Source organism: Lacerta agilis, chromosome Z (genome assembly GCF_009819535.1).
Source record: "Lacerta agilis isolate rLacAgi1 chromosome Z, rLacAgi1.pri, whole genome shotgun sequence".
Lineage (NCBI taxonomy): Eukaryota > Metazoa > Chordata > Lepidosauria > Squamata > Lacertidae > Lacerta > Lacerta agilis.
In genome coordinates this window covers 39,601,071-39,613,963 of record NC_046331.1, presented here as the reverse complement: position 1 = coordinate 39,613,963, position 12,893 = coordinate 39,601,071, and the positions used below count along the sequence as shown (strand labels likewise).

The 12,893-nt window shown below is 42.9% G+C and overlaps 1 protein-coding gene across 4 annotated transcripts in view; it reads left to right on the top strand.

Moving 5' to 3' along the window:
* Positions 1–12,893, top strand: part of AFF2 (AF4/FMR2 family member 2) — a 384,550-nt gene that overhangs the window by 305,097 nt on the left and 66,560 nt on the right. The window lies entirely within an intron of this gene.

The window sequence follows — 12,893 nt, the reverse complement described above, 5'->3', positions numbered from 1 at the left end:
TCAGGTTACTCTGTAGTCATAGCCTTTTCTCTCTTTTTTTAAGTCCCTGATCAACAAGGACAGGTTTTACATTTTCCATGGCTCACTAATGGCTACAGGCTCCAAGTTGTCCCTGGTTTACATAAATTAATATGTGCCATCTATGAATAGCTGCTAAATGATATTATAATCACATTCAGTGCAGAGATCTCCTAGCCGTGAGGGGGAGTGTGCCCACGCTAAAAAGATTATGATTTTTAATTGCAATCTCTGGGAAGGTCTGACAGAGAGGAAATAACACAGAGTATGTAGGACACATGGGAATAACATTTTGCACCTATGTGCCTGGGCCCTTCCTAGCCTGTTGCTTATACATATGGAAAACACTCCCAATGTGCATGAAAAGAGCTCTGCAAGATGAGATAAGCAGTCTGCCAGACATTGGCTTCAAAGGCACCTCAGATTGTACTTACTCCATTGCTTTGGAGGCCCCATAGTTTATTGTTGCTGATAATGATGTAGAGCCCACAAAGTCTGTGGTGCCTCTCAGGGTAAGATTATGCAAGCCCGGCAGCAATATCCTTGTCCCAGAGGATTTGCAGCAGCCAAACTACATCTTACTCCAGTTCATAGCAGTGTTTCCTGCTGTGGTTTTTAAATAGCACCTGCAGAGAGGTCTGACAAGGGCCATGGTGTGCAGGAAAGGCAATGAGCAATTTCTCCACATATCAGTCCTGATAAAAAATTACCACTGCCACCCCACACCTTCAACATACTGTCAGCCACAGAAGGGAAGGTGCTTTGAGCATCATCTACTCCCAAACTGTACCTAGAAGTGTCTTAGGGAGCGGATGGTGCACAATAGTCATGGCTTCTGTGGGGTTTGGATCATGTGAATGGACCCAGCAGAAGTTCACTGTTTCAGCTTCATTCTGCAAATGGTTACATATATCCTGCCTGAAACTTGGTGGTAGAGTAGGGAAAGTAAGACTCAGATGGATGGCCAACCAGCCAGACTAGATCTCCCCAACTCCATGTATTATTTATGCTCTGTTGCCTTTCTGTTTGAAATATTTTCTGAATACATCCTTGGGTTTTGCTTCAATTAGTTCCCATGGGAGCAAATTAGGCATATTAATTACATTCTGCTTGGTATTTTTGATATGTTTTATTAGTTTACCCACCTGTGCAAAGTTACTATTTTCCCATTAAAGCTGCAGTTCTCACAGTGCAATGTAAGCCTCTTTAATGAGGCTGTTTCTACCAGGGGGTCTAAATGCCTTTCCCTCCTAGTCTGGCTTGCGCACAGCTCTTCATTGTGGCTGCCTACACACCATACATTTAAAGCACATGGTTTCCCCCAAAGAATCCTGAGAACTGTAGTTTAATCCTTCACAGAGCTACCGTTCCCAGCATCCTTAACAAACTACAGTTCCCATGATTCTTTGGAGGAAAGTTTGCTGCCTGAGTCTCCCTGCTTCTTGTCATCATTGAGTTGGTGCCGGGGAAACCCCCTAGTTTTCAGTGGGCACGCACCACTGAAATTATGTGAGTCAGCTTCTCAGGAGGTTGTGTATGTGTGTGGTTTGCTTCCCCAATTATCCCAAACTTCAATTTAAATCAGATTTGTGGGACAGTAAAAGTTTTTTCTGTATCCAAAACTAAGAGTTGTCACTTGTTGAGTTATGCGTCCTTACTTTGGGTTCTTAGAATCAGATAATTGTAGAGTTGGAACCCCCTACAATGCAGGAATATGCTGCCATCCCATATGGAGATTGAACCTGCAATCTTGGCATTATCAGCATCTTGCTGTAACCAGCTTAGCTACCTAGGCTGTGCCCAACCAAACTATACTTAGAGTAGACCAAATGAATTGATGTACCAACATTAATCATGCACTGATTTCAGTGGGTCTGCTCTATGGCTAATATTGAATACAACCTTCCATCCTTATTATACTTTGGAGACATTTTCATGATATAGTGAAGCACATTAAATTCACAGGACTTTGGTGTTTGGTGGGTGTTTGGGGGTCATCTATTCCAGGGGTTTTGAATTCAGAGGCACATTTAGAAATCTAAGAAACTGTTGTAGTTGCCACAAAATATTCTGAGGAAAAAAATGTGATGCTCAGGACCCCCTCCCATTTTAGAAAATAAAATAAAATTGAGAGATCCATGGACCTTGAGGGACACGGGGGGGGGGGTGTCTGAGGTGCCCATGGATGTAACATTAAGGACACCAGATTTAGTCCAACTCCTTCCCAGTTCAGGATATACAAGAAGGATGGAAGCCATAAACCAACAATTCCTGAAGGAGCATGCCTGATTTATGATGCAGATTGCAACTACAGCATCTCTGATATATGAACCCCCACTCTCTGTTTAAATACCTCCAATGAAAGAGAGCCCACCACCTTTGCTTTGCCTTGCTTTGTTGAAAATCTTTGCTTTGCTTTGCTTTGTTGAAAATCTTTCCAGTACTTGGAAGTTTCCCTTAATGTTTACCTGAAATCTTGCTCCTTGCCATTTCCATCCCTTGACTGTACTGCTGCATTCTGAGGCAACATAAGGATTGGTCTGCTCTGTTTTCTGTACTGACATCCCTCCACACTGTCTCCCATAGACAGACTAGCCAAAAGCATTGGCAGGTGTGGCCAATGGGCATAACTGGCTTACGTTCATTGATTTCACCAGGTCTACTCTAAGTGTGACTGGGTTGAATACAACCCATTGAAACATGGGGAGCTGCTTCACAGACCATTGGTCCATGTAGTTCAGTGTTTCTAGTTCGGTGTTGTTCACACTGGCTGGCAGCGACCCTCCAGAGTTTTTCAGAAGAGGGCATTCCAAGCCCTAGCCTAGCCCAGGATGTCCAAGCATCCCATGACAACTAATTGTGCACTCCAGAACGTGCCACAGAATACCTGGCCAGTTTCTTGAGTTTCATTCTGGAAAGCACATGCAAAGGTTTCCCTAAGAAGATGATGGCGGTTGTTGTTGTTGTTGTTGTTAATAACTACTTCAGTGTAGCAGTAGGAAAATGCTATGCTAGAAGACATGCCTTTTGTACAAAAACAAATATATATATATATACGTGACAAAGAAATGAAGGATCAGCTTGTGGGGGGAGGTAGGCTCCCCCCCCCCAATGCTGTCACTTCTGTTGTATTTTCAAACATCATCAAAAATTCCCCTTGAATGTTAATCTTCTTCAGCTGCAGTGTTTAGTCGCTTCCATTGTCACCACAAGTGAAAGATGCCCATATTCCTTCTAGCATATGTGACTTATCACATACATTTTTAAAAACAGGGTTCACTTATTAAGACATATGTGATAGTATACTTCTGGAAATGTGAATGGCTGTTGGCTTAAAGCCATGCACTAATAAGTTGAATCGAATCTAACTACATTTGACATCTGCTACAATATGAAAGGGAGGGGGGTGGATGAAAGAAAGCTTCTCAGTTGTCATTAGTGTAAAAAATATTCCCTGCACTTACATGTTGCTGACATCATGGCTGTCTGCTAGAATCAGATTTCATTCAATGTTAAGGGATCGTTTAACACTGGGTTTGGGTTTTGGAGCTTGGAAGTCAGATGCTTTGCAGGAGTACAAAGGAAGTTCTTTGAAGGGGCGGCATCAGGATTGATGTGAAAATTAAGCGCTTCTCCGACTTCCGTATGAGAGTAGTGTTTGAACCTGGCCACATACTTTGATCAGGGTGTTCAGGCGTTGGGGGCTGCTGTGTCTACCCACCACATGGAACAGGGACTTTTTGGTAGTGGCGTCCAAACAGGGCAATACTTCACTGCAAACGAGTCAGTCAACCTCTTCATTCTGTGGACGCTTTCACATGCTATGCAAAGCTGTAAACCAGCCTTTGCCAACCCGGTGCCCTCCAAAGGTCTTGGACAATTCCCTTCAGCCCCAACTACAGACTCTCCAAGTGTCCCTATTTTCTAGGGATGCTCCTTATTTAGAGAACCCATCCCTGTTTCTGATTTGATCCTGGAATGTCCCACTTTTCCTTAGGATGTCCCTATTTTCATTGGAGAAATATTGAAGGGTATGGAGTTATCTGACACCAGAGCCGTCTGAAGGCAATCCTATATAAGGAAGTTTTTTAAATGTTTAATGTTTTATTATGTTTTTTATATATGTTGGAAGCTGCCCAGAGTGACTGGGGGAACCCAGTCAGATGTGTGGGGTATAAATAGTAAAATTCTCATTATGGAATGAGATGTCCCTAATTTCATCGGAGAAATGTTGGAGGGTATGCAACTAGCATAAACTGTGCTTTTGAAAGATGTAAGATCAATGGCTGCCAGCACCGATGACTATGTTCTACCTCCCATGCTGGAGGCAGTATGCCTCTGAATGCCAGCTGCTGACAGAAAAAGCAGGCTGTTCTTATTCTCTTATGTTATGGTGGAGAATTTCAGTCAGCCACTTTATCTCATCCCTCATTTTCAAGTATCTGCTGCTTTTATGGCTGGCTGACTAACTGGCTATTTCTATAATTAGTTTTTATGGTGGCTTATTGTTTTGAATGAGTATGGGGAACATAGGAATTTGCCTTTCCCTGAGTACGAACCCTGGGCTTTCTTGCACTGTGACAACTCCTTGGTTCGCCATTGGGTTGCTTCAATCTCAGAAACTTGTAGGCAAGTAAACGCTCTGATCCAGTAGTAGGATACACTCGTATAACTCCTTCTCATGCAGCAAAAAATGACCAGGAATGTCTCAACCTTGCTAGATCCTTCTACAGAAAGCCCAAGGCCTCAGAGGACTTTGCAAAGCTGGTAGTACTTCCAAATGATTTGATAACCCCTACAGGGCAATCAAGCAGACCAATTAATTTAATATATATTTCTATGTGTTGTGGGTTTTTTTTTTAAATCCTGTTAATATAGATAGGTCTTTGTATCCCTCTGGAACCAGGCAAGGTGGATAGGCAACATTATTTTGCTAACCAGGGAGCCATCCTTACCTCTTGTCCATTTCTTTGTGACAAGGTAATGAAGGTTAAGGGTAAAAATAACCACCCCTTTTTGGCTGGAACTGCAGTAGCACAAGCTGGCTGCTACTGAAAACTGTGTTTGCTGTATTTCTTTAACTTGTTTTATGGAGGATGAAGCTGTCATTGGCTACTAGCCATGATGACTATACTCTGAATCCAAAGGAGGGGAGAGTGCTCTTGCGGTTGCAGATTTCGCACAGGTATCAGCTACCTGGGTGGCCACTATGATAAGAGGATGTAGGACTAGATGGGCCTTTGGCTTGATCCAGCGGGGATCTTCTTTGGTTCTTGAAACAGCAGCTTTTTTCCCCTTTACCACTTGTTATTCCTGCAAAGAGATTTTAGAAAGAAAGGCGTGGGGAGAGAAAGCAGATCATCAAGTCTTTTTGTGACTGTAAGCAAAACATTCTTCTATCAGAAGATTCCCAGTAGAGATACAAGAATGGTCAATAGAGTTAATCAATTGAATATTGTTTCTCCACCCCACCCAGCCCAGCTTCAGAGGCCAATATAGCCATGGTTGTCTGTGATAATTTGGTCTTAGCTTTAGTCAATTTGCCATTGATTTACACTACAGTTGGGTGGCTGTTGTTTTTTGAAAGATGTTTTGCAAAGCAAATGGCGCTAAGGGTGTTTAACTGGGTTAAGTAGACCAAAGTAATGACAAGAGAATGTTGGGGCAAGGCTGCAAGACCTCAAAGAAGCGACTTCTTTTTCTCCCTATTTCTCATTTTCCCAGTCTTAGGTTCAATTCACTCCTAGTATACTCATTTCTGTATGTGAATTTGCCCTATATGCAGATTTTTGCAAGCACATTTCGCAAATATAATACATTCCTGAATATAATGCTATGTTATTTTCACTAATATATATGCATTTTAATGCACATAGTTTCATAAACGCAGAATATTCTGCAACATGTTTAGTTTATCCATCATTTATTTAGTTTATCCATCAGTTTATGAAGTTGCAGCTCATGTTAGTTCTACTCAGAGTAGATCCACTGAAATTAATGGAGATGTCTAACTTGGGTTCATTCACTTCAATGGGTCTACACTGTGTACAGTGTAGTTGGATACAACCCATAGTAAAGGGAAGAGTTTGTCTCCGCTAGTTACACAAGAAACAGATGTAAAGCCAACATGAAGTTGCACCAGATCCAAACTCCCTTCAACAGCAGGGATACTGCTTTGTCCAAGCGGGGTGAAATAATCCTTTAAAATAGTGCTTTTTGCCGGGTTGCTAATTCATACAGAGGAGGATTTAGGGCAGTGTGACCAGTTCTACCGCACAGGGAAAGGAGGCAGCTTCCCAAAATCTAGTAAGCGCTGGGCTTTGGGAAGAAGACATGAGAGCTCTAGGACCCTGCTAAAGCATCACATCTTCTCGAAGCCCAGTGACTCTCTTACCCAGCTTTGGGAAGGCAGCATGAGGGCTGGACATCAAATTTTGGGCTCAGGACATCACATGACCAAACTGAATGGGCTTAGGATGCAGCCTGATTTCACACACCCAGTCCCAGCCCTGCCACACCCGTTTTGGTTGACTTTCATGGGCCTCGGCTCAGGTAGCTGAGCTCCAGGTGAACTGGGGTGAGCAAGATTGCAGTGGCGTAACTTTTGCTGATCCAGGGTTGGGGACTTAACTTCAATTGATCCTGCAAGCAACTAGCTGAGCTGGATCTTGCTAGGCGATTGCCCCCTCAGTCTTTCCTTTCTGAAATTGCAATACTGTTCCACACAAAACACACATACACCGAGGTTGTGCACATACCATACATTTAAAGCACACATAAAATACAAAGACTCGTGGGAACTGCAGTTTGCCTTTCACAGATCTACAGTGCTCAGTACTCTTAGAAAGCTAAAGTTCCCAGGATTCTTTGGGAATCTACGCAGTGGTACGCATATCCCTAAACATTTTGTGAATCTTTGCACTTTTGTCCATTTACTGTATTTATTTTCCCCTATTTGAACTATAAAATGGTGATTTTCTTGAGTCAAAGTGAGAGTACCCCTAAACATTTTTTATGGGGGGGGGGGGGAGAAGCACTAGGGAGAAGACATGTGCTTTAAATGCTCTTGAAATGTATGGTGTGTACACCGCCTTACTCAGTGATATCTGATTGCATGTGTATCTCAACAAGAAGCTTTCACGTATGCCTTAAAAGTCAAGCAATTCTATGTCAACAACTCTTATATTTGCATGCAAAAGTGAATGAACATTATATTGTGTTTCCTTACATTATAATGAATAAGTAGGGTTAGAAATATATGTAGATTTCCTTCCCCTCCCCTCATCTCCTCCCCACTTCTATTTAGGGTCAACTAATACAAAAGAAAGAGGAGAAACTAGCTAAATGTTTCAAAGGATAATAGCACAGCAAGGTTAATTTTGCTTCGTGCAGCATTTCCAACAATTGAATTGCCTCTTATCCTCCCTCCAGGGTCGCTCCTGCGCTAGCAATAATTGAGGCTGATTTTATTGGAAAATCACCTCTGGATGAGAAACATACTCTAGAGGAAACAATGCATGGGAACAAATTGGCTTTCTGGTGCCAGGGCCATGTTGGGCTGGCCAGCAGAGCTCTAGCTCCCAATCTGTCTGTGCGTTCATGCAACAAATTCATTAACAGCCCTTCTGGTGGGGTGGAAGAATCGCCATATTTGAAGTGTTTGCTTTTGAATTGTTTTTATTTATTTTTCCCCCTCCAGAAGTTGTCAGATAAGAGTTTGGTGAACAAACTCAGCTTCTTGATAATATTGCTTACATTTAAAAAATAATGTGTTAATTCTGGTCGGGAAGTTGCAGATAATATTCAATCAATCAATCAACACCTTTATTGGCATATATAAAACAAAAACAAAAACATACAAACCACCTGTATATATAATAACTCTACAACATACAAGACAAAAAGGAGAGGAGAAGAAAATAAGGAATCCTCAGCAGTCATTGTTAGATAGGCCAGATGTACTGGCTTTAATTTCATAGATCCTATTCAAATAATGAGCCATAACTCTAGTGAGTTCAGGGGAGTCATCCCTCAGCAGAAGCTGGACCACGAGTTGTTTGTTGGGGAGGGCCCTGAGCCACATAAAGGATATCGATGGCCAAAATAAAAAATGTTAGAGAGAGGGCAATCCAGTTTCATGTGGTCCATAGAGTCCGACACTTTCTGACCACAAGGGCAGAGTCTGTTCTGGTAGGGGATACCTTTGAGCCTTCCGAATAGCAAGGAAGACGGAAAGGCATTTAAGCGGGCCAGCATAAATACTCTATGATATAATGGTGTAACCAAATCATAGAAGTAGTTAGGCATCAGTCCAAATAGATTAAAACACTGTTCTTCAGCCAACAAATGCCTGGGTAAGCAGGAATGTTCATGAATTCCTCCTGCAAGTTGATGATTATGGTGATAGGTTCACATTCCACAACCCGGGGACCCAACACTGAAAAGGCCCTGCCATGGATCAGTTCACCAACCAGACAGCCTTTGCTGGGGGCATCACCAACAAGGCTTCCCCTCCTGATGTGAGTCTGAGATGGTTTGTACTGGGGAGGGCACCCCTTTAGGCAGTTTGTACCAGAAAATATACTGGAGCAGAGAATGGCGACCTTTAGGAGGAGTGCTAGTGGACACATTTAAGTAGTAGTTCTTCGGGTGCCAGTCACAAAATGGCTGTTCTGGAGGAGGAGCATGGCAGAACATAAAACAGTAGCCAAATCTTGAAGAACAGAAAAAGGCAGGATCAAGAAAGGTGTGATATGCCCACCACCACCAATCAAGTTACTCCATCAATGGAGGAAAGGGTACATACACCAGTCACTGCCATGCTTGCTCATAGAGAGAAACTCTTTATACATCTTTGCTAAGAAGGGATGGGAGGGAACAGGTCCAGTCCCACCATCCAATAAAATGTTACCACGTTTAAGGGTGTGTGGTCAGTATAGGAGAAGCTCAGCCAAAGCAAACAGGAAGTGAAAGGAAGTACAACCGCTCTCCCTTGCAATGCGGACTATTGAGGGAATATTACCTGTGACCTTTTGTGGACCTGGGAGGGGATGCCGATGGCTACAGTAGCATCCATAGAAGTCACATTGGCAACGCCTGGCTTTGAATGTTGGAGCTGGGCCCATGAGGGCTGCATCCAAATCCCAGCTTACCATGACACTCTCTGGGGCATTTTGTGTTATCCACACACACTCCTCCTTTCCTATTTCTCAGGGTTGTTGTGAGGATAGAATAAGAGTTGCCCTTCTGCCCCACTACCCTCGCTCATTGGGGGAAGGGTAGATTGAGAAATGTAGGAAATGCTTCTCATAATGCTTGGTTGTGTGCAGTCCAGGGAATGGGCTGGGTTTGGGTGCAGGAGTTATGTGGCCCCAGAATCTGGGCTAAGGAGAATCTAGCAGGCAAGGGAGAAAACATGTGGGACATGAGTCCCACAGGAACTTTGGGCCCAGCCCTGGGCAGGCACATGCTGGAGGAAGGGGTGGTGGTGGTGGATGAGGAACGGCAGAGCAGAATCTGGCAGATGGAATCCCTCCCTGCTCCTGGTGGGCTTTGATGGTGAAGCAGGAGTTCCAGCTGCTCTTTTCCCTCTGTTGAAGGAGATAGTGTTGCCAGAATCAGGGTGTTGAAATACAGCGTTGGGTGGCTGAACAGGATTCAGAGGGCAAGAAGAGAAGAGACACAGCAACTTAGACATAGCACACACCCTCAAGCAAGACATACCTGCAGAAATTGCACTCCTCACAGGTTAGCGCACCCCACCTAGGTTTAAAAATTTAACAATTGGGCAAGACAAGCATTGCAAAACTCTGCAGCTTCCATACAGCACTAACTTCCTTGTCTGTGACTCTTCAGCCTTGGTCCTGGCTTTTAGACTGTGCTATTTTCTTCCCCTTGTGGCTTTATACAAGTTCTGGAACTCGAAGAGCTCAGTGCTTACTGCTGAAGCTGTATCATTACTCTGCTTTAACAAGGATCTCTGCCTCACAATTAAGAGCCCCTGTCATCATGTTTTTGGGCAGGAGCAGGACACCCTGTTACAATTGACATAGCTGTTGCTCTTGTAATGTCCTAACCTGGAGGCTTTTGTAACAGTACCAAGTCAGAAGAAACCAATGGGATACATGGGCAAAGGGGAGTTACCCTGGAACCTGCAAGAACATCACAACCTTGGGAAGTTAGGAAGTTCTCAATTTGTTGCCTGAGTAGCCCACTCCAAGAGGCAAGCAGAAAGAAACAGATTTGGACACACACACACACATACAGTTCAAGTGTCAACAACTCTTGACAGTAATGTTATACAATGATTAAAGGCCCAATGAAGAAGAACAAATAAAGACAGTATTACAGTTTTAGGAGCAGAGGAATTTGTAAATTCCTCCATTGTTGTGTTGTTCTCCTTCTTCTCTTTCCCTTTCTGTCTTTCCCTATTGGGCATCAAAGTCTTTGTGGAGTCATGTAATTCACACTTTACTTATTCAGGTATTGGCTCATCCATCAGGTCCTGCCAGCTGGTGAGTCTTTTTAATTATAAGAGTTGGCTGCCTGGACAGCACTGTGCATTGACTAAGGGACCTACATTCAGGAACATACACAGATTACCCAGACCATGCCAGGAGGAAAAGTAAGCATGCTGTAAATAGAGTGCCTTATGTCCCTGAAGCCAGATAGAAAGCAGACCTGGCGCTTGTGTCTGTGCCTTTGCTGACCATGGAATGGAAGGGCTAATGATCTCTAAAAGGGCTGATTTGGGCAGATGAGGCTGAAGATGGCAGAAAATCAGACCTATTTTTTCAAGCAAGGGAGATTCTGATAATCCTTACCCTCTCAGAGTCAGCTATAATAAAAATGTCAGAAGGCTAGGAGAGCCACTTTCAACTATACTTTTTTTTCCTACAAAGAGGGCTGAAAAGGGATTTTTAATTTTCCTGGAAAACTCATAAAGGATAACAAATACATCATCCCACATGTAAATCATCAAGGATAAACAACAAAATAAAAAATATAATAATAACTTTTTCTCTCTCATTATCTGTGGCTTTGAATTCTAAGAGTGCAATTCATTGGTGCAATTAATTGATTTGTTCATGAATTGGAAATTAATAGTTGTTTTATTTGAGATGGAGCTCATTTCCTACAAAGCATAGAAGCAGTTTACCCCAATCTAAATTCTGAAAGGTGAGGAGAAATGTAATTAATCTTATCCAGTGCTAGTCTTCCTCAAAGTAGACCCAATGAAAATAATGAACCATTAACTTAAATGGGTACCACTCCTTAAGTATAGCTCAAGTGGATGCAATTTACCATGTGTATAAGCCAGAGGAAAACACAACTACCTTCTTAAACACACACACACACACACTTACCTCTCTTTAGATACACAAATTACTTAGATGTTTTCAAAAATGCTTTGGGTTCCTGTAATAAGCTTGCTGTGCTTTGTACTGCAGAGCAGTCACAGCTCAGTTCCCAGGGAATGTCAATGAGATGATTACATATATATATCAAGCTCCCTGTGTCAGTCAAAGGCAGCTGAATCTCATACAAAGTGAGTGTGGACCACACTCCCTTCGTTTCAATTTCCAGCAACCAGTGCCAAGATGTGCAGCAGCTCCTCCACAGTAAGAGTCAGATTTGCCTTCCAAGTTAATAAAAAACAAAAAGGAAGGGAAAGATCCTGTTCATCTGTTATGTCCAAGCAGGAAATATCCACCCGCCTTAGAGCCACAGAGTCATGCACCCTACCTATGCCCACCAAGTTCCTTGCATGTGTCAGCCCCACCTTCTCTTTTCCATGCTGAAGTTGGGATAGATAAATCTGTCAACTTTAGTTTCTCTCCATTTCTCAGCTATCCAGTCTTAAAGTCCAGTTCATCATGTTTCTGTACGGGTGTTGGCTGTGTCCAAAGCCTTGTTGTTAGCATATAAAGTCTTGAACAACTTGGGGACAGCTTCCCCGAAAGACCTCCTGTCCCTTATAGAAAAGAGAGGTCACTTAGGTCATCTACTCTTTGCACTGCACTTGACAGAATATCATAGGGCAGTGGCCCAAAAATTGGCATTTTCTGCTGTTGCCCCCATTCTGAGGAATGCCCTTCTCTCTGCCATATGGAAAGCAGCAAACACCCATTGCTACAGACATCTTGTGAAGAGCTAATTTTTATGGCCAGACCTTCCCTGACCCATAAGATAGGACCATGTTTTATGAGTTTAAAACCTCAAGATTTCTGTTTCATCCACTTTTATATGTTTCTATGCATTTTCATATTGCTGTTTTACTAGTTTTGGGTTCTTAATATAGTGTTTGTTTTCTAAACTGTGCACTGCTCAGATTTTTGAAACCTTAAGTGGTATGCAAATGCTTTTAAATCAATAAATAGCAGCTGTATTCCAGGTACTTGGTTCACTGCTAAAAAAAAAAAAGGAAAGCAATGAAAGATGCAGTTTTAGCACCTACATTGTGATAGGAGGCGCTTCATCATCCTATTTCAACGAGGGTTTCTAGGAGAGCATTGTGTCCACAGATAAAACAGTCTTGATATTTGTGTTTGCCCAAGCTACTCCTGTGCTAATGGTTGAGTATCTATAGCAGACCACGGTTCGGTAATGTGGTGCCCTGCTGTTAGACTCTCATCAGCCCCAGCCAGAATCACCTGTAGTCCAAGAATATATGGAGAGCACTATGTTTACACCTTTACAGACCCACACAAAGAATCGCCTTATACTGACATTGGTCCATCTAGCTCAGTGTTGTCTTCACTGTCTGGCAGCAACTCCCCAAGGTTTTAGGCAGGGGTCTCTCCCAGCACTACCCAAAGATGCCTGGGATTGAACCTTGGGCCTTCTGCATGCAAAGCAGAGTAGAGCCAGTGAGA